At 39.7% G+C, this 21691-nt stretch overlaps 1 protein-coding gene across 1 annotated transcript in view; it reads right to left on the reverse strand.

Moving 5' to 3' along the window:
- Window positions 1-21691, reverse strand: part of LOC128642450 (large neutral amino acids transporter small subunit 4-like) — a 152498-nt gene that overhangs the window by 46430 nt on the left and 84377 nt on the right. The window lies entirely within an intron of this gene.

Consider the following 21691-nt stretch of genomic DNA (forward strand, 5'->3'; position numbering starts at 1 on the left):
AGGATAGCCATACCCCACAACTTGTAATCTTGCCGTATGAGATGTCCACATGGTTATAGTTGACCTAATATGAAAAAATTAAATAAAAATGTTATATATATAAAGTTTTGTGGAAATACCAATTTATTAATTTAAACCTCTTTCTTTCAAAGGAAATAACATAAGAAACAGAACAATTGGAATACCCTTTGCTGACCTTAGGAGAGATATCTAAATAATATGAATTCAAGCCCAACAGAGAACACTTGGTGGCGCTGTTGAGCACAAATGATTTCCTACATTGCTGCAGAAATTCATACATATATTTTTAGTAAGTAGCTGGCGATATAAAAAGTACATTTGACAGCTGAGATTTCTATGAACAAGTCACTTATCATAAAGATGAATCATCATTTAAAAGGGGAAATAATGGTATTTGTATTACATGCAGACAGTGCGGCAGAATTGGGCTTTATTCCCTTAACCATTTAAATTTATAGCCTCTTCCAATTACGCTAACAATATAATAGTAAAAATATAATAGTAAAAATCCAGTTTAGATGCAAAAAACTGTAGAAAATTTAAACACAACAGCTTTTTCACTTAAAGGGACAGTCTACTCCAGAATTGTTATTGTTTAAAAAGATAAATAATCCATTTATTACCCATTCCCCAGTTTTGCATAACCAACACAGTTATATTAATATACTTTTACCTCTGTGATTACCTTATATCTAAGCCTCTGCAGACTGCCCCCTTATCTCAGTTATATTAATATACTTTTACCTCTGTGATTACCTTGTATCTAAGCCTCTGCAGACTGCCCCCTTATCTCAGCTCTTTCGATGGACTTGAATTTTAGCCAATCAGTACCTTCTCATAAGTAACTTCACCGGTGTGAGCACAATGTTATTTATATAGCACACGTGAACTAACACCCTCTAGCTGTGAAAAACTGTCAAATGCATTCAGATAAGAGGCGCTCTTCAAGGGCTTAGAAATTAGCATATAAGCCTACCTACATTTAGCTTTCAACTAAGAATACCAAGAGAACAAAGCAAATTTAATGATAAAAGTACACTGGAAAGTTGTTTAAAATTGCATTCCCTATCTGAATCATGAAAGTTTATTTTTGAATTTACTGTCTCTTTAGAGACATTCAAAAACGTTGTGTTCTAATTTGTTAGAGCTTGTGACTTGCATTACTGTGACCCTAGTTAGCTATTTATTTAACTTCTGCAAAGGGGTTAAAAGAGACATGAAACCCAACTTTTATTTCATGATTCAGATAGAGCCGGTCATTTTAAACAACTTTCCAATTGACTTCTGTTGTCTAATTTGCTTTGTTCTCTAGATAGACTCAGACGCAGCAATGCACTACTGAGAGCAAGCTGCTGATTGGTGGCTGCACATACATGCCTCTTGTCATTGACTCACCAGATGTGTTCATCTAGCTCTCTCAGTAATGCATTGCAGCTCATTCAACAAAGGAAAACAAGAGAATGATGCAAATTTGGTAATATGAGTAAATTGGGAAGTTGTTTAAAGTTGTATTTTATATCTAAAAATCATGAAAGAAAAAAAATTGGGTTTCTGATCCATTTAATCACGTGGGTAGAATTTGGCTCAGGAGCTGCAAGCATTGTAGCTTCGGAGCAGAACTTGACTGCTGATTGGTTATTTGAGCCACTGCCACTCAGAACTGGCTCCCAAGTATTTTACAGCAAAACCAAAGTAAATCCTGTAATATTCTTTTATTTCCCATCAAGCGTAAATGGTGAATTCAGTGACCCTTTAGCATTTTTAAACCAGGAACTGATCATGCACAAAAAAGGCAAAAACAAACCATTTGAAAGAAAATTCACAAATAAATGCAGCTGTCAATCACAGATGTTTAAGAGGCAAAAGGTGAGGAAATAGAAAAGTCCAAATATCAAGTGAAAAACTACTAGACATGGTTTTTACAATGGATTGATTAACGTAACTATGGAATACAGTTAGATGCGTTATTTAATAAAGTGTACTTTATCATTAAAGAGAGCCTAAGCTTACATGCCTTCTTTTTCAAAGAAAGATACCAAGAGAACGAAGAAAAAATGATAATAGGAGTAAATAAGATAGTGCTGCTCTATTTGAATCATGAAAGAAAAAATTGGGTTTCATATCCCTTTAATATATTCCCGTTATAGCACTCAGCTTAGTAAATATGACTGGTTATCAGGTTTTGGTTTGTTTTTTACCACAAAATCATTGCTGACCATAATCTTGCGGTGGGAATGTCGGTGCCAGGTAGACAAATATTGCACCTTATATTTATACCTCAAGCAACTCCATAAATAAAGTATTAACAAAAATAAACTTTTCAATTCTATTGTGTTCTAGACTTGCAGAACCTTAAGGTAGAGAATGCAATTTAAAAAAAAAAAGTTCCAATTTACTTGTATTATCGAATTTACTGTTTTTTTGCCATCCATTGTTGTAAGATAATACCTAGGTATGCTCAGACATGATCTTTTAGTCATGTATTTAGTTTTTGTGCTGCCCTAGGCACTGAGGAATCTGCTGGCATCGGTCATGCACCCCTCTAGACAACAAGGGATTAATCATTTGTAATTAAATTAAAGGGATATGAAACCCAAAATATTTTCTTTCATGATTCAGGCAGCAATTTTAAGCAACTTTCTAATTTACTCCTATTATCAATTTGTCTTTGTTCTCGTGTAATCTTTATTTGAACAGCAGGAATGTAAAACTTAGGAGCAGGCCCATTTTTTTGGTTCAGCACCTGGGTAGCACTTGTTGATTGGTGGCTAAATGTAGCCGGCTCCTAAGCTTACATTCCTGCTTTTCAAATAAAGATACCAAGAGAATGAAGAAAAATTGATAATAGGAGTAAATGAGAAAGTGGCTTAACATTGCGGCTCTATCTGAATCATGAAAGACAAAAATTGGGCTTCATCTCCCTTTAATAACTAAACATCTGGAGAGCCATGGGGGTGATAAGAGTATAACCCCACAGAACTACCCCTCTGTACCTCCAAATCCTGCTGCCCTAGGCACAGATGTAGTTGTCATAGGACAAAATATGCCCTTACTATCTATGTATCTCTGACACTCTCGCTTCTCTCACCCACTCTCTTTTACCTCTCACTGTTATCCGTTTCTCGCTGTATCTCCTTCCTCTCTCACTTACTTAATACTCTCTCACCTCCCCCCACCCGCTCACTATATCTTCCTCTTTTAATCTCTCAGTTTTGCCTTTTCATCTTTTTTTTTTTTTTTTTAAACATTTTTAACTTCTCTTTTCCACCCCAAAAAAATTGCATCTGATTCTACGAAAGAGTCATGCAAAATACAACTGTATTAACCTCTCTGGCAGCCAAAGGGTTAATAATCTACCTTCATTCTTGTTTTGCGCACTGCATCATATAAACGAAGCGTGAATAGACTTTATTAGTATTTGCAACATTCTCAGTCCGTGTCATATACTGATACTGTTATGGTGTAAACACCGACAAGCGCTTTTACTTCTGCTGTTATTCAGTGCTAAAATAAAATATGTGTTCCCTTAAATCATTCAGTAAATAAAAGCCATGAGCGTTTTACGTGTTTCTAAAACACATTGTTAACCTTTGCTACGTTACATATAAAATACAAGATATAAATGAATGTACTTTAAATTATATTTTCTACTTAAAGGGATATGAAACCCATTTTTTTCTTACACGATTCAGATAGAACAGCAATTTTAAGCAACATTCTAATTTACCCCTATTATTTTTATTGTTTTTGGTATCTTTATTTGAAAAAGCAGTAATGTAAGCTTAGAAACCGGCCCATTTTTTATCCAACATCTAGGTTGTGCTTGCTGATTGGTGGCTACATTTAGCCACCAATAAGCAAGAGCTGTCCAGGTGCTGAACCAAAAATGGGCTGGCTCCTAAACTTACATTTATGCTTTTACAAATAAAGATACCAAGAGAACGAAGAAAAATTGATAATAGGAGTAAATTAGAAATTTGCTTAAAATTGCTTCTCTATCTGAATCGTGTAAGAAAAAAATTGTGTTTCATATCCCTTTAATAGCACATTTATTATTCTTAATTTTATTTTTAAATGTAATTCTTTTTTTTTTTTGTTCATGCAAAGAAAATACAGGTAGCCCTCAGTGTACGCCGGGGTTAGGTTCCAGAAGGAATGGTTTTAAATAGAAACCCAGTTTATAATGTAAGTCAATGGGAAGTGAGGGAGTTAGGTCCAGGCCCCTCTCAAAATTGTCATAAGTAACACCTAATACATTATTTTTAAAGCTTTGAAATGAAGACTTTAAATGCTGAACAGCATTATAAACCTAATAAAATAATCACACAACACAGAATATATAATTAAGCTAAGTTAAATGAACAAAAACATTTGCTAAACAGCATTATAAACCTAATAAAATAATCACACAACACAGAATATATAATTAAGCTAAGTTAAATGAACAAAAACATTTGCTAAACAGCATTATAAACCTAATAAAATAATCACACAACACAGACTTTACTTGCATTTTTCTGCAAACAGTTCTTTCTATGCATTCCAATCTGGACTGATTTATAGACAGGAAGATCTTGTTCCTTTGCAAGCTGCTCGATAGCTCAGGTCTGGTTAAACTGATTAATTTCAGCTTGCTTGGCTTTGCTGCAACACAAGCGGACAGCTCCACCTACTGGCTATTTTAATCAATGCACTGCTTCTCAATGCTTTTCAATAGCAGTCACATGACTGAAAAAAAAGGTTGTTAATCTGAAACGGTGCAAATTGAACCGCTGTAAACCGAGGGCCACCTGTAATATGTTTTAAATGTTGAAATACATTTTCAAATGCATGATATGTTTTTGTTTAAAGTCCCAAATCTATTAGTTTCTATTGGAGCAAATTTGCAGCGCATCACTTGGACATTCAGCTGTTTTTCTTTATGAAGTTGCAATTTCAGTGAGCTTTGGGACGTTCATTCCTTCAAACCTTAAAGGGACATAAAACCCAAATTTTTTCTTTCATGATTCAGATAGAGAATTCAATTTTAAACAACTTTTCAATTTACTTCTATTATTTAATTTGCTTCCTTCTCTTGTTATCCTTTGCTGAAAGGTTTATCTAGGCAAGCTCAGGAGCAGCAGATAACCTTGGTTCTAGCTGTTGATTGGTGGTTGCATATATATATATATCAATTTTTTTATTGGCTCACCCATGTGTTCGGTTAAAAACCAGTAGTGCATTGCTGCGGCTTCAACAAATGATACCAAGACAATGAAACAGATTAAATAATATAAGTAAATTAGAAAGTTGTTTAAAATTGCATTCTCTATCTGAATCATGAAAGAATTTTTTGGGGTTTCATGTACCTTTAAAGACTTTATCCTATATAGAGCTGCAACAACTAATTGGCATAATCGATAATAATCGATTATGTAAATAGTTGTCAACGAATCTCATAATCGATTAGTTGGTTTGCAATTAGTTGGTCTGTGCCCAGCTGTTTCACTCCGATGAGCTCCTGCACATGGTATTGTGTTTTATGGTTATGCCCTTAGCCTAAAGGACGTCTATAAACATTTTACTTTTCACTTTTTCAGGACACTGTAAGTTTCTTTTTAACTTTACAACTACTCCTGTCTTATGTGCAACCCAGAAATAAAATAGGAGTCATAATTTGTATTGTTTATCTTAAATCAGGTGATCTGGGACTGTGCTTTGCATGAGATAGTGCCAAGCTTGTTATTTACACCTAGCCCTAGATTGATGGCATTTGTTATACGAATTTATGTCACTATTGCCGGTTTGCACAATTTTTAGCGGATTGCTTGCTATTGCTGATTATATATACTGTATAGATAAATGTGTAAGGCTGTGTTCTGTTACTGATATATAGGCCTCAATTTATCAAGGTCTGTCGGACCTGATACGACAGACCTCGCTGAATACGGCGAGCAATACGCTCGCCGTATTCAGCATTGCACCAGCAGCTCACAAGAGCTGCTGGTGCAACACCGCCCCCTGCAGACTCACGGCCAATAGGCCGCCAGCAGGGGATGTCAATCAACCCGATCGTACTCGACCGGGTTGATTTCCGATGATGTCTGTCTGCCTGCTCAGAGCAGGTGGACAGGTTATGGAGCAGTGGTCTTTGTGACCGCTGCTTCATAACTGCTGTTTCTGGCGAGCCTGCAAGCTCGCCAGAAACACGGGGCATCAAGCTCCAATCGGAGCTTGATAAATATGCCCCATAGTCTTTAGCCCCTTTGCCTATTTTTTTGTTTTTTTATTATATTTTTAATTAATTGGAATATGTACCAAATTCAACCTCTATAAGTATATATCTGTTATTTTAAGAGCAGACTAGATAGTTATACCCCTAACCTTATAGCTGGTTGTTTACCATTGCATATAGATATTTAAGATTTTTTTATGTCAGAAGACCAGGCTTACTTTGTTAAGAGGCCCCTTGCATTGGTGGAGAGCTAACAAAGAAAAATAGCCCACCTTGGTGAAATTGGCAAAACCATATGTTACGGTTACCCTTAGTCTCACTGAGAGATGGACCGCTTAGTAGCCTGGATTCCTATTGCTGAAGAGGGGAGAAACTGCTCTCCATAGTATTCTATATGAGTCTCGCAAATGTAGAATAATCCCCCTTAGCTGTAGTACAGCTAGGATACCCTTCTGCCCACAAAACGAGTCAACGCTGCGATTGAGGGACAACCAAGAACTGAGGACTGGGATGCCCAGCCTGCTTTTTATTTAGGTTACATGCACACAGGGCACTCCCAGGGGGGGAAGCATAAAATCCCCCATCACACATTTAGACAAAGCCCTTGGACAGGCCACCGCAGATAACAAGTACACACAAGAAAACAATTGAGTCCTTCTTATCACCTAGCAGTGAATGCTTATCACAAACTTAATTACAGTACACAATATGCTAGGAAACCTGCCTCAGAAAATAGTTTTCTCAAAACTGAACAGAGTTAACCCTTTATGAAATGATACTTGTTACAGTTTTCTTGGAGCCCTTCTTAGGCGCTGGCTTGGCTGGTTCAGGCATTGCTGCTGGGAAATAAGTTTCTTCACAACAAAATAACTAATGCTTTTGTAACAGTGCTCCCTTTCTGTGGAACACTCTGGCAGACACGGTCTGACCCCTTTTCGGGGCAGACTAAGGCTGTCCAGACCGTTGGTTATGCGGGGCTGAGGTCGGTTTGTCTGGACAACCCGTCGGCGTTGCCATTCTGTTTCCCAGGTCTGTAAGTAATGGTGAAATTGAAGGGTTGCAACGATAAACTCCAACGTAATAGCCTGCCATTATCTCCAGAGACCCGGTTCAGCCACACCAACGGGTTATGGTCGGTGACCAGAGTGAACTCCTGCCCATATAAATAGGGAGTCAATTTCTTTAATGCCCACACCAAAGCCAAACACTCCTTTTCGACCGCTGCATAGCTGACTTCGCGGGGCAGGAGCTTCCGGCTGATGTAGGCAACTGGATGCTCCCCTCCATCTTCGCCTACTTGGCTGAGGACGGCTCCCAGCCCGAACATGGAAGCATCTGTATGGACGATAAAACGTTTGTTAAGGGCTGGAGCCGCCAAGACAGGAGCGTTAATTAGAGCATTTTTGAGAGCCTGGAAAGCCGTTTCACAGTGGGGAGACCACAGGACCTGTCGAGGTAAGTTCTTCTTGGTCAAGTCAGTCAGGGGTTTGGCAAGTGTGCTGTAGTCTGGTACGAACCGTCTATAGTACCCTGCCGTGCCCAGGAAGGCTAGGACCTGAGTCTTAGTGATGGGGGTGGGCCAATTGGCGACAGCTTCTATCTTGGCCGGCTCTGGTCGCTGCTTTCCACACCCCACCCGGTGACCCAGGTACTGTACCTCGGCCATCCCAAAGTGGCATTTTTCTGGCTTCAGAGTCAGGCCAGCAGCCCGGATCTGATCCAGAACCATTCCTATGTGAGCTAAGTGGTCCTCCCATGACTCACTGTGGATCGCTATGTCGTCCAGGTAGGCGCAAGCAAAACTCTGGAAGCCATCCAGGAGCCTATCCACCAAGCGCTGGAATGTAGCTGGGGCATTCTTCATCCCAAACGGCATTACCCTAAACTGATATAAGCCGAATGGGGTGACGAATGCCGACTTGGGGATAGCCTCCGGGGCCAGGGGAATCTGCCAGTAACCTTTGCAGAGGTCAATAGTGGTCAGGTAATTTCCCCTGGCTATACGATCGAGTAGCTCGTCTACCCTGGGCATAGGGTAAGCGTCCGTCACGGTCTTTTCATTGAGCCTCCGATAGTCTACGCAGAACCGGGTGGTCCCATCTTTCTTGGGCACCAAGACAACTGGGGAGGCCCAGGGACTATCGGAGGGCTCAATTACCCTGAGTTGGAGCATCTCATCGATCTCCTTCTTCATTCCTATCCTAACTGCTTCGGGGATTCGGTACGGAGCCTGGCGCAAGGGAGCTTGTCCCGGAGTATCTACCTGGTGGGTGGTTAAAGTAGTGTACCCTGGCTTCGGGGAGAAGGTGAGGTGTTTGGACTGTAGGAGTTGGTTGAGCTGCTCCCTTTCAGTGGGGCTAAGTCGGTCTCCTATCTGAACCTGAGCCACTATACCTGTGGGGAGACTCTTTTCTAATAGGTCTGGAATGGGTAGACTGTCGGGGCCTTCCTGAGGGGAACAACATACGGCCGTCACGTTCTCTGGTCGCTCAAAATATTCCTTGAGCATGTTTACATGGAATGTCTTTCTAAGATTGTTGTCGTGGCAGCTAGCTATCACATAAGTGGTGTCTCCCCTTTTCTCTACGATCTGGTAGGGGCCCTGCCAGGACGCCTGCAATTTGTCTGTCTTCACCGGCTTAAGTACTAACACCTTTTGTCCTATGGTAAAGATTCTCTTTCGGGCCCCCCGATCGTACCATACTTTCTGTCTTCTCTGGGCCGACTGGAGATTAGCCCGCACGGATTTGGCTAATTGCTCCATTCGGTCCCTGAGTTCCAGCACGTATGGCACAATGGGGACACCGTCAGTCTCCATCTCTCCCTCCCAGTGCTCCCGGATCAGGTTTAGGGGTCCCCGTACCTTTCTTCCGTAGAGCAACTCGAAGGGAGAGAACCCTGTCGTTTCCTGGGGCACCTCCCGATAAGCAAAAAGGAGGTGCGGCAGGAAGCGTTCCCAGTCTCGGTATTCCTGAGTGAACGTCTTGAGCATTTGCTTGAGGGTCCCATTGAACCTCTCACACAGCCCGTTCGTCTGGGGGTGGTATGGGGAGCTCAGGAGGGACTTAATTTTGCAAACCTGCCAGAGTTGTTGGGTCAATTCAGCCGTAAATTGGGTGCCTCGGTCGGATAGGATTTCTTTTGGAAATCCTACCCGGGAGAACACCTGTACTAGTGCATTCGCTACCGTATCCGCTTGTATGTTGGATAGGGCGACAGCCTCTGGGTACCTGGTAGCGTAGTCCACTACGGTAAGAATGTAGCGCTTACCGGAGGGACTAGGGGTAGCCAGTGGTCCCACTAGGTCAATAGCAACCCGGCTGAAGGGTTCCTCTACAATGGGCATATTTACTAGATGGGCTTTAGGGTGATCGCCTCGCCTTCCTACTCGTTGACACACATCGCAGGTGTTACAGTAAGTTCTAACGTCAGCGTGTACCCCTGGCCAAAAGAACGTGTGAGTAATGCGGTGTAGGGTACGGGTTACAGCTAGGTGGCCTGCTAAGGGGATGTCGTGGCCTATCTTGAGGATTTCTTGACGGTATTTGTGGGGCACTACCAGCTGTCGCCTACGCTGTCCCCTTTTCTCTGTCCAGCGGTATAGTTTCCCTTTTTCCCATAAGAATGTTTCATTATCTGCCCCGCCCCCTCCGGTCTCTGCTCGTTCCCGGTACTTTTGTAAGGTCGGGTCAGTCTTAGACTCTGTCTCGAAAGCATCTGGGGTGTCCCAGGGTATGGGGCCTAACATGTCAGGCAAGGTCGGGGTAGGTCTTACCTGTGTCTCCCGCACTGGTGAGAGTTCTCGCTCCGTCCGGGCTTGGGCCCGTGTAGTCACTGGGTCCGCCTCGTTGTTGCATACTGGAGCATAGGCAGAAGTCATGGGGCCCAAATCATTGCCCAGTAGTACTTCGGCAGGTAAATTATCCATTATGCCCACGTTCACAGCCCCCTTTCCCGCTCCCCAATCAAGATGCACTTTAGCTGTTGGAATTTTGTACACATCCCCCCCCGCCACTCTAACGGCCACAGTCTGTCCAGATCGCTTGTGCTCCGGCACCAAATGACTCTGTACCAGCGTGATAGTAGCCCCTGTGTCTCTCAATCCCTCGGTAGATCGCCCCTCGAGCCATACCTTCTGCCGATGGTGCTGGCGGTTATCTGAGGCAGCATATACAGGGTCCGCCTCGTGAAGCGGCCCCAAATATTCCTCCATAGGGGCCTCTTGGTTAACACAGAGGGTCCGGGCCGGACGATATGCCCCAGAGGGGTAATTGTAATTCCTGGGTGTCTGGTGCGTATTAAGGGGGCAGCTAGCCATGAAATGCCCTGGTTGCTTGCATCGGTGGCAAGTCGGTCTGGGACGCTCAGAGCTGTTATTGGGTGGTCCTGAGTTTCGGGCGGGCCCTGCGGGCACCGGGGCTCGGAATTCAGCACGAGGGGGTGCACGGTAAACCTCTCTGGGTTCGTGAAGACGGGAGTCATAATGTTCATCGGCCAATTTGGCTGCTTCTTCTAAGGTAGAAGGTCGCCTGTCTCGCAGCCATTCCTTCCCTTGCTGTTCCATGCCATTATAAAAATGTTCTAAGAGAAACAATTGTAAAATTTCCTCACCAGTCACCGCTTTACTTCCGCTCATCCAGTGATTTGCCGCTCTCCGCATTCGGTGCGCCCATTCCATATGGGTATCGTTAGGCTTCTTTTTCGTGCCCCGAAACTGTCGGCGATACGCGTCTGGAGTTACTGCGTACCGTCGCAACAGTGTCTCCTTAACTAGCTCATACTGTGTCACTTCCTCAGCACCCAGAGTACGAAAGGCTTCCAGGGCTCGCCCGGATAGTTTCCCAGACAATATCGTGGGCCACTCCCTGTTGGGAATCTGGTGCAGGGCACATTGCCTTTCGAAGTCCGCCAAATATTCATCAATCCCTGTCTCGCTCTCTAGGAAGGGTCGAAATGCCGCATAGGGTATCTTGGGCCTCCCAGCATTTTCGACAGGGATGATTACCTGCGGGGCTTCAGCATTGCGGTGTGCGTTCGCTAGGTTGAGTTTGTGGGCTCGAGTCTCTCGTATATCCTTGTCCGCTTCCGCCATCAACTGCTGTACCAATTCCATGGAGGGGTTCGGCCCGTACAGTGAGAGCCTCTCCCGAACAATCCTGGTTTTTTCGTCACTAATCGTGGTCGGTGTTTCCGCCATTGTGAAGCTCTGATCCAGATCGGTCAATTCTGCGATCAGCTCTCTCCTCGGCCGGTTGCTGGCGTACCCCCCTCTGCTTTCAAGTAAATCCTTTAGGGTTGTACGCTTCAATTTTTCGTAAGCGCTCTCCATCCGTTCTGTACCTCTCCTAGGAAATCCAGGAAAAATCCCACCGCTGCCGCCAAATGTTACGGTTACCCTTAGTCTCACTGAGAGATGGACCGCTTAGTAGCCTGGATTCCTATTGCTGAAGAGGGGAGAAACTGCTCTCCATAGTATTCTATATGAGTCTCGCAAATGTAGAATAATCCCCCTTAGCTGTAGTACAGCTAGGATACCCTTCTGCCCACAAAACGAGTCAACGCTGCGATTGAGGGACAACCAAGAACTGAGGACTGGGATGCCCAGCCTGCTTTTTATTTAGGTTACATGCACACAGGGCACTCCCAGGGGGGGAAGCATAAAATCCCCCATCACACATTTAGACAAAGCCCTTGGACAGGCCACCGCAGATAACAAGTACACACAAGAAAACAATTGAGTCCTTCTTATCACCTAGCAGTGAATGCTTATCACAAACTTAATTACAGTACACAATATGCTAGGAAACCTGCCTCAGAAAATAGTTTTCTCAAAACTGAACAGAGTTAACCCTTTATGAAATGATACTTGTTACAGTTTTCTTGGAGCCCTTCTTAGGCGCTGGCTTGGCTGGTTCAGGCATTGCTGCTGGGAAATAAGTTTCTTCACAACAAAATAACTAATGCTTTTGTAACACCATACTTATGCATCTCAGGCACCTCAACACCATCTGAGTGCCTCTTCTCTGCTGCAGGCAAAATAGCTTGTAAAAAAGAGAGCCAGCCTCAGCCAGGAGCATGTGAACATGATGACATTTTTGCATTTAAATGCAAAGTTTCTGAAAGAGGGAATAACAGAATGTTATAAAAAACTATTACTAGTTCTACCTCTTTTCAAACAGTTTGTGGTTTTGCTTTGCTTAATTATAAAACTTTGTTCTGCTGCTTAAAAAATTGGACCAACAGTTGTGTTAATCTAAAGTTTTAGTCTGAACTTTATATTTATAACACTCAGTATATGGATTTTATTTTAAATATAGGACAAAATTATTTATTTATTTTTTATCCGATTAGTCGATTATGGAAATAATCGTTAGTGGCAGCCCTAATCCTATAGTTTGAGAATACCCATAGCTTGATTTGGAGGTGAGAGTCCAAATGGTGTGTCACAGCTCTGCTGTTTCTCTTACCCCCATCTGTGTGTGTCTCCGTATAACTCATAAAAAATGTAATTTCTCCCTTGTTCAGAGCTACTAGAGGTAACTTAACTTTAAAAAAACATGTCCCTTTAATTGTATCTGCCAACCTATAATTCACATGAGCAAAATGTAGATAATAACTGTTATTTATAAATTATCGTCTCATTGACTTCAAAATGTTCATTTATTTATACAACATATTTATTCATTTATGCCTAAAGTGCTTATCTACAATTACCTTTAATTACAAGTTTTAAAACAAAACAAAACAAGGAATTCCTACTTAAAGGGACAGTCAAGTCCAAAAAAAAAACTTTCATTTTTCAAATAGGGCATGTAGTTTTAAACAACTTTCCAATTTACTTTTATCAACAATTTTGCTTTGTTCTCTTGGTATTCTAGTTGAAAGCTAAACCTAGGAAGGCTCATATGATAATTTCTAAGCCCTTGAAGGCCGCCTCTATTTTATTTACTTTTCACAGCAGGGGAGAGCAAGCTCATGTAGGCCATATAGATAGCATTGTGGTCATGCTCGTGGCTAGTGGCAGACACTGCACTAATTGGCTAAAATGCAAGTCAATAGATAATAACTAAAAGTCATGTGATTAGGGGCGGTCAGAAGATGCTTAGATACAAGTTAGTCACAGAAGTAAAAAGTATATTAATATAACTGTGTTGGTTTTGCAAAACTGGGAAATGGGTATTAAAGGGATTATCTATCTGTTTAAACAACAACAATTCTGGTGTTGACTGTCCCTTTAAAAGTACAAAATGCAAAGTGTTATTGGGCTAAACATGGACATATAGGAAATTTTCTCTGAAATCCCAGTGTAATTCTATGAACATTTTCACACTACTGTTTTCACTATTTACTCACCAGTTAGCTTTCACCAAAATACTCAAAACACTATTTTTTCTAAAAGGAAACATATCTATCTATCCAACTATCTATCATATATCTATCTATCTAATATCTAAGATTCTAAGGGCTACATTACAAGTGGAGTGGTATATTGCGTTTTCACGATTGAGAAAACTCTTCTAGGGTTTTTTGTGCTAGTCGGGTTGCGCTCGTATTAATATTTAAATAAAAAACGTATTTCCCGCAATCGGTAACCTGACTAGCGCAAATATCTGAACAACAAATATCCTGTGCGCATTCACATACTTCCCCATAGCCGTAACCCGACTATCAAGCAAACACGATCACATTTTCGCAATTGAGCTAACCCAACATGAAAATCTGAATATTTCATATTTCAGTGTTCTTAACATAACGGAATAAGTTCTATATTTTTATATATATACACAAATACTGTACATCTTTAGCAATGTATCTGTATGTATCTCTATGTTAAAATACTTTGGCGGCTTATATCTTTGAGACCTTACAACTTTATTGTGCAATATTTTTTTGTAATAATTTTTATTAGATGGTGTTGTTATGTTATTTTTTTTTTAAATAACATTTTTTATTGAGGTTTTGCGCATGAGAAGAGAAAACAAATAATAAATGTTGTACAAGGGATGGCAGCTTTTTCATAGAATACAATACAAATACATGAGTCAAAGAAAAAAAAAATAAGCTGGATGTTAAGAAATAGGTACCTGAAACCTCTATTTTTATTTTTAGGGATGGTTATCATGAATAACTAATTAAGGGGCTTCATATGAACCTTTATATCAAGGGAGCTCAGCGGGCAGGAGACGCTTTGAGATGATGAGGGGTAGGGGAAAAAATATATAATCAAATTATATAAAAAGAACTTGCTGAATATATAAAGAAAGTGTAATAATAAGGGAGAGGCTCTTTAAGGAGTGGAGGGGGTATAGAACTTTTTATGAGGTATTGTCAACAGGACTAGACCTAGAGACATATATAAGTAGTACTGCAGACTCCCCAGTAGGGTACATCATTCTCTCTTCTGCCAAGTGATAAAAAAAAACATCACAACCCAAAATATATAAATGACTTATGCTAAAATCTATGAGTGATACAAAAAGTAAAAGTTTGCTTAACCCTCTGGGTCCTCCACGTCACAATGGCCATAACCCACTGGGATACCTACTAAACTGATTCCCTATGAGTCATATGATTGTGTAATCGGAGCACATATGATAATCGCATGTGTGGTCACTCTCGGGTCCTATGAGAAATTAATGACATGTAAGTTATAGGTACAGTATTAGCGGAGTGTAAGAGGGGTAGTAAAATCAGAAAGAGGTACACTTTTGAAGATGTCACCCAGATGCGACCTAGATACATGAAAAAAATATCATTGCAGTATCTCATAAGCACATTTACCAACAGCGTATTCGTTAAGTATACTAAAATTAATGAGTGGTAGAGAAAACAGCATAGCATGATCTTCTAGGTCTCCCCTTTTACAATAGCCATATTTTAGTGGGGTGAGTTTCTATCAGATGTCAATCTATCTGACGCACTGGATTGTAAGAGAGTTAGTAGAATATGTAATGTGGAACTGATAGTATACGCTAGGTGTAAATCTGGCATGGATATGCTGTGAATATTTTGATAGCTGTTCAATTAAGATGACTATACTCCCATCTCTAAGAGAACTTGGTATGAACCTGCGGTATGTAGAGAGATCGTATAAATAGATAAAGCGTATAGGGGAGACAATGCAGTGCGCAATACCACACCGAGGAATTCCCAACAGATTAAGTAAATTGTGTTAACAGGCTCAACTGTAGCTGTAGGGGGACCAGTAAGGGACAGTGATAAGTCAGAACATGCAGCAGTATAACCATGTAAGCACGTGTATATGAACAGTAACATAGCGCAAGAGAAAAATAAGACAACCGTTCATTATTACCAACTCCGGAAAATAAAGATAAACAATTTAAGTTGAGACAGCTGATGAGAAAGTCTCTAAACAGAAAAGCAACATTTCAACTTTTCAAGCATGAGCGCCAAGGTAGTCCCTGCTCAACCAATACCAGATGCTACAATCTTATCTACATTTTGTAGACTGTAGGAGCATGGTGGGATTTGCATCACAAAACTCAAAAAAACACACCCCAGTGACAAATATAATTGACTGAGGGCATCACAGGGGACCGGGTTCAAGTCGTTAGGTGTTCCATGTGCTGTAGAGGTCTTCATCTCAGGAGCATCAAGGTGATATCGGGATACTCTCCCCCTTACCCGCCTCTCAACATAAGTCTGTCTCTTAGGGTACTTTACTTTGACTATGCTTGTCGGATGGCCGGCCGCACCATCCGACATTTCAAGCAGTGGGGGTTCCTGTTGAGGCAGTATAACGGGGATAAGATCCGTTGCAGTACCAGAAGTATAGTACTCGCTCTTTAGTGGGAATAAATTCTGTTCTTCTTCAGAGCAAGAGAAGGACAATGAGCCATGCTGGTCGTTACTTGTCTTGGAGCTGAGAGTTCTCCGAGCTGTTTCTGATTCCGTGCGCTGTGCTGAATTCTCTCCATAATCCGCCATCTTGAGAGTATCTTTATGTTCTCTCCCCCATGGGTCTCTGAGGATGCGCTGGAGATCACAGAAGTTGTATTGCATCTTCACATCTAAATTTATGAGAAGTGTTTGTAACGTTGTAAGATAGTCCCCCTCCATAATAAAAGTAGTACCGATGCCTCAATAATTCAGCAGTATTAGCGTCGCTCTAACCCGACTGATCGGGAGGGGGGTGTTAGGAGTTCACGTATAGGCTCGCAGTCTGTGGTCCCGATGGGTTTATTCAGTTCCTTGAGTCTAGAAAAGTAGATGAGGTCGTGCTGAATCAGCACCAGTAGTAGATGTCACCCAATTTGGCTGATATGAGGCCAAATTTCTTGACAAAAAGTGTATTTTCAGGAAAAGTTTCAAGGAGCTTCATGAAGTGCAACCTATCCTAAGTGCTGCATAGCCACGCCCCCTTGTTATGTTATTTTAACTGTACTTTGTAATGTATTTTTGAAGTGTTTTGTGCAACGTTTTGGAAAACAGTTAACAGCTCTGAGATTGTGGTAAGAATTGTAGCGTAAATCGAGATTTCACACAACTTGTAATATAAGCGCTATTTAAACGGATCGCGGAAACACGATATCGCTTGTGCAAAAGCATTTGCGCCTCATTTGTAATCCACCCCTAAATGTCTAATGTACAATTGCTCTGCACAGAGAAAAAGCTATTAATGGTCATAACGTTTATGCAAAGCATTTTTACTAATACCTGTGCCTAAAATATATTAACCTCTTATTAGTAATGCTGCTGTAAGAATTCTCATTGGATAAAAGGGAAACCTTCCACTACTGTAATGGTGGATATCAGCAAACTTTCACACACATGAAAATAAGCAACAAATTTATTCAGAAACATCTGTTTTTTAATCTTTTATATATGAAACAAATATGTATATATATGTAAATATGCAAGTACATACAGTATGTAATTATGTGTTTATGTATTTACAGACATATATACACATATAAACACATAAATACATATGTACACACATATGTATATAGTTTTATTCAATACTAATATTTAATAATGGTTTTAATTATGTTTCTACTGTAAATATTTCCCATTCCAATGTCTTCACATAGGGGGATATGGTCTAAGTATTTTTAATTAAGTTCTAAGAATGTTTAAATAGATATTCCTATATATCTGTATATATCTATACCTATATATATATATATGTGGGTGTTATTTTGTTGCAGTTTTTGTGCTCCATTGAAGACTATGGGAGAATACATTAACGTGCTTGCGATATTGAAAGTTGAACTTTTTGCGCACCTTGGGTTTTGCTTGCGTGCTAACTTTTAACTTGTAATACCAGTACAAGCCAAAACCCGCAAAAAAAGCCTCCATCTAGCAAAGTTAAAGGGACATGAAACACAAAATGTTTATTTCATGATTCAGATAGAGAATACAATTTTAAACAACTTTCTAATTTACTTCTATTATCTAATCTGTTTCATTCTCTTTGTATAATTTGTTGAAGGTGCAGCAATGCACTGATGGTTTCTAAATGAACACATGGCGGGTGTGCCAATCACAATCAAAATATATATGCAGCCACCAATCAGCAGCTAGAACCTAGGTTCTCTGATGCCCCGAGCTTGCCTAGATAAACCTTTCAGCAAAGGTTAACAAGAGAAGGAAGCAAATTAAATAATAGAAGTAAATTGGAAAGTTGTTTAAAATTGTATTCTCTATCTGAATCATAAAAGAATTTTTTTGGGTTTCATGTCCCTTTAACACACGAGTGAGAGTGCTAAATAGCGCTCTACGCGTATAATCTAGCCCTTAATTGGGTTGTGGATTTAATTAGCAGTGATTGTTATTTCATATACACATTTTCACGTGCATTTTAAACTCTGCAGCTGGTATAAAAAGTAAACACATAAAGGAGAAACCAACTTTACAGTACGCTGTCCCTTTAAAGCAGTGGTGTTTGCAAAGTTCTTAATTTGTAAAACTGATTTAATTAAAGCAATAAAAAAAGTAAAAAAGAAAGAAAGACAAATCTGTTTTTCATGTAGATTTATATACATTTTTTTTAATTCATGTCACCCTTTTCCCAATAACGTTTCACTTCCTGTTTCACTCACACGGCCTCTCTCACTCTCACAGTATTACACAGTAACGCGCTCATTGTGTCCCTCGTGCTCCCGTTTCAGACTCTCTCTCGCTTTCACACTTTCGATCAAGCTAAGATTCAGTAGGGTGCTGAGGTGTTCCATTACTCTGTCACCACAACCCTCTGTGGGTGTAATTATCCAGCTTGTGGTATAGTGGTCTGCTCACTGCAGGAACTTCTTACCATAAAACAAAGTGTTTGCTTACCTAATAATCCATTTAAGGCATTTAACTGGGATATCTGCTGCCCCAAAGCCTCCCATGTCCAACTATGTTATGTTAGATATTTATCACAACTGGAGATCAGAGACAGTTGCACTCCCACTAAACAACCAGACCGTGGTGAGTTTTGTTTTTGTGCTGCCCTGGGCACTGCCAATTCTGATGCCCCCTCCCCTGTAACTTTAGCTCATATACTTGTATATTCCTCAAACCAGAGACACATGGAGAATTCATACATTGATTACCAGGGATAATCCTTGTATAATAAATAAATAAAATATTTGATGGGCGTAGAACTCAAAATTTGCTGACCTCCTATTAATCCTGCTCCAAGGTCAAACTATAGGGTATAAAGTTCTAGGCAAATATCATTAAAAACAAAATTTAGTTTTTTAAATTATTTTCTCAACCATAGAACATTATTTTACTCTACAATTTGTTGCAGGGGTTCAGTTCAGGACTGTAAATAATATTGCAGTAAATAATGTGGTATCATTGTGAAAATAATTTATAAAAGTTAAAATAAGGTGTTAATCTTAAATGAGAAATTAAAACCACGTCACAGGATTAGCTGAGGGCTAAAACGCACTGCATCTTTCTCTGGTATCAGACACGCATATTCCAGTATTGCGTAAAGGGACATGAAACCCAAAACGTCTTCTGATTCTGACGGAGAATACAATTTTTTTTTTTAAAGTTTCCAATTTACTTCTTTTATCAAATTTGCTTCACTCCCATAATATTCTTTGTTGAAGCGATACCTAGGTAGCATCTGGATCACTACTTGGCAAGAAATAATGCTGCCTTCTAGTGCTCTGGCAAATAAATAACAAAAGACACCAAGAGAACAAAGAAAATGTGATAATAGACTTAATTAGAAAAGTGTTTAAAATTGAATTGCATGTCCCTTTAATATGCATTCATTCCAAAAAAAAAAAAAATTGTCCCCTGAAAATAATTTAATGTCATCCATCCACATTTGTGGTGTCATTTCATTGCAGACGTCATTGTCACCAACAATTATGCCAATAAGACAACACCACCTAAGAAGCTGTAAATATCTGAGTTTGAGAGAGTAGCACTCACACATTTAACCCCTTGACTGCTGGAGAAGTTTTCAACAAATGAAACTGAGCCACAAGCATTTTCCTGTTTCACACATTAAAAGGAGACGAAAGTTAAAATTAAAGGGACAGTCTAGTCAAAATGAAACTTTCATAATTGAGACAAAGCATTATTAACCTTTTAAATGGAGAGGAGAACACACTGTCATCATCCACACAATGCCTAGAGTACAAAAGACAACTATATGTCATGCTACCGATGTGGGGGAGGGGGCACTTTTGTCTTGTGCCACAAGTATTTTTTAATAAAATATGCATTTTTCACACTTTTTGTTGTACATTTCTCACATTTCATTATATATTTTTAACATAATCGTATAGGTAAATTCAGCTGGGTCAGCCAAAAAAAAAAAAAAAATCGTTTGAGTATCGTTGCCAGTAATGTTTAACTATTAGCATAATCTAAAAGCTCCAAAACAGCTTCACACAGGGTGTGAAATGGTTCAGCAGTGAAGGGGTTAAAAAGCTTTTCAATTCTATAATCACATTTACATCTTTCCCTTAATTTCCTTGGTTGAAGTATTCCATGAGAGCATACTGTGGTAGCCTCAGTAGCATGCATGTGTCTTGAGCATTATGTGCCTGCTGCAGTGTGTTTAGCAATGTTATACAAGCGACCTGTAGATTGAGCTTTAGAGTGGAGTAGTATCAGGCACTTCATAGTAAAACTCTATCATAAACTAAGCTGTATAGCTAGAAGCACTGTTTAACAAAGAAGATCATGTAAACACAAACTGGGATTGCAAATGTGCACACTGAGAATATCTCATGCATATTAATTTTGATATCAATGTCCTTTAATTGCATAATATTATTTTGTAATATTTGGAATTAGCTAAACACATCATTACATGTAGAACACAGCTGACAGTAAACATACATTTATAATTCAGATGACTGTTGTGTAACTGTACAGCTTTACAAAAATGTTTTACTTTTGAGTACCATTAGCAGTTCTTGGAGCTCCTGGGGGGAACTGTGATAATAATCATTATTGTAGCATCCTTAAAACTCAAATCTCTCACTAGCCATACATTTGCTGGTCCCCTTTGCCCTACCCAGAACAAGGAGAGATAAAAGGTGAGGAAACAGTATTGGGGAATACAGAAATAAGAGGTGGAAATGTATAATCTCCAAATAGTACATCTGTCAGACAATTATATGAAACACACAATTTGTAACGTCTCATAAGTCGTGCTGGGTTTGTATCAGAATAGTTAGGCCTATTGAATGCTAAATCTGTAATTTTGTAGGGAATTAAGAACTTATTTTGGCTAGCAAACCCTTCTATTCTGTCCATTTGACAGTTACAAGCATTTGTCTTGACAACACGTGTGATTGACTAATGAAAATGGTTGAGCAATCAGCAAGTACTTAAAGGGACACTCAGGTTTTATTAAATTTTCATGATTCAGATACAGCTTGTAATTTTAGACAACTTTCCAATTTACTTCCATTAAAAAAATGTGCACAGTCTTTTATATTTACACTTTTTTTGAGTCACCAGCTCCTACTGAGCATGTGCAAGAACTCAGACTATACGTATATGCATTTGTGGTTGGCTGATTGCTATCACATGGTACAGGGGGAGTGGAAATATACATAACTTTAAAATGTGTTAGAAAAGAATCTACTACTCATTTGAAATTCAGAGTAAATGCTATTGTATTGTCTTGTTACCTTGCATTTGTTGATTATGAAAATCTGCTGTGTTTACTGGTCCTTTAAAGCTTTGTCATACCATATTTAACCTTTGCTTCCTTTATTGCTTCCTTTATTACACTATATTATTTTCATTTTTTGTTGACAGATCAAGACAAAATTGTGATGTATATAAAGGGCATACTTGTCTTGTGCTATAATCTCTGCTAAAAACACCTAACCTTCATCTAAAATTAAAGATATCTTCCTTCTCTCTATTTACCTCTCTAGAAAAATGCCTTTAAGAAATATTACAATTTTATCCCACTTTGTTTTATGTTCTTAGACAGTGCTCTTATCTAGAAAGAGGGGGGTG

The sequence above is a fragment of the Bombina bombina genome, chromosome 11, assembly GCF_027579735.1.
Source record: "Bombina bombina isolate aBomBom1 chromosome 11, aBomBom1.pri, whole genome shotgun sequence".
Classification (NCBI taxonomy): Eukaryota; Metazoa; Chordata; class Amphibia; order Anura; family Bombinatoridae; genus Bombina; species Bombina bombina.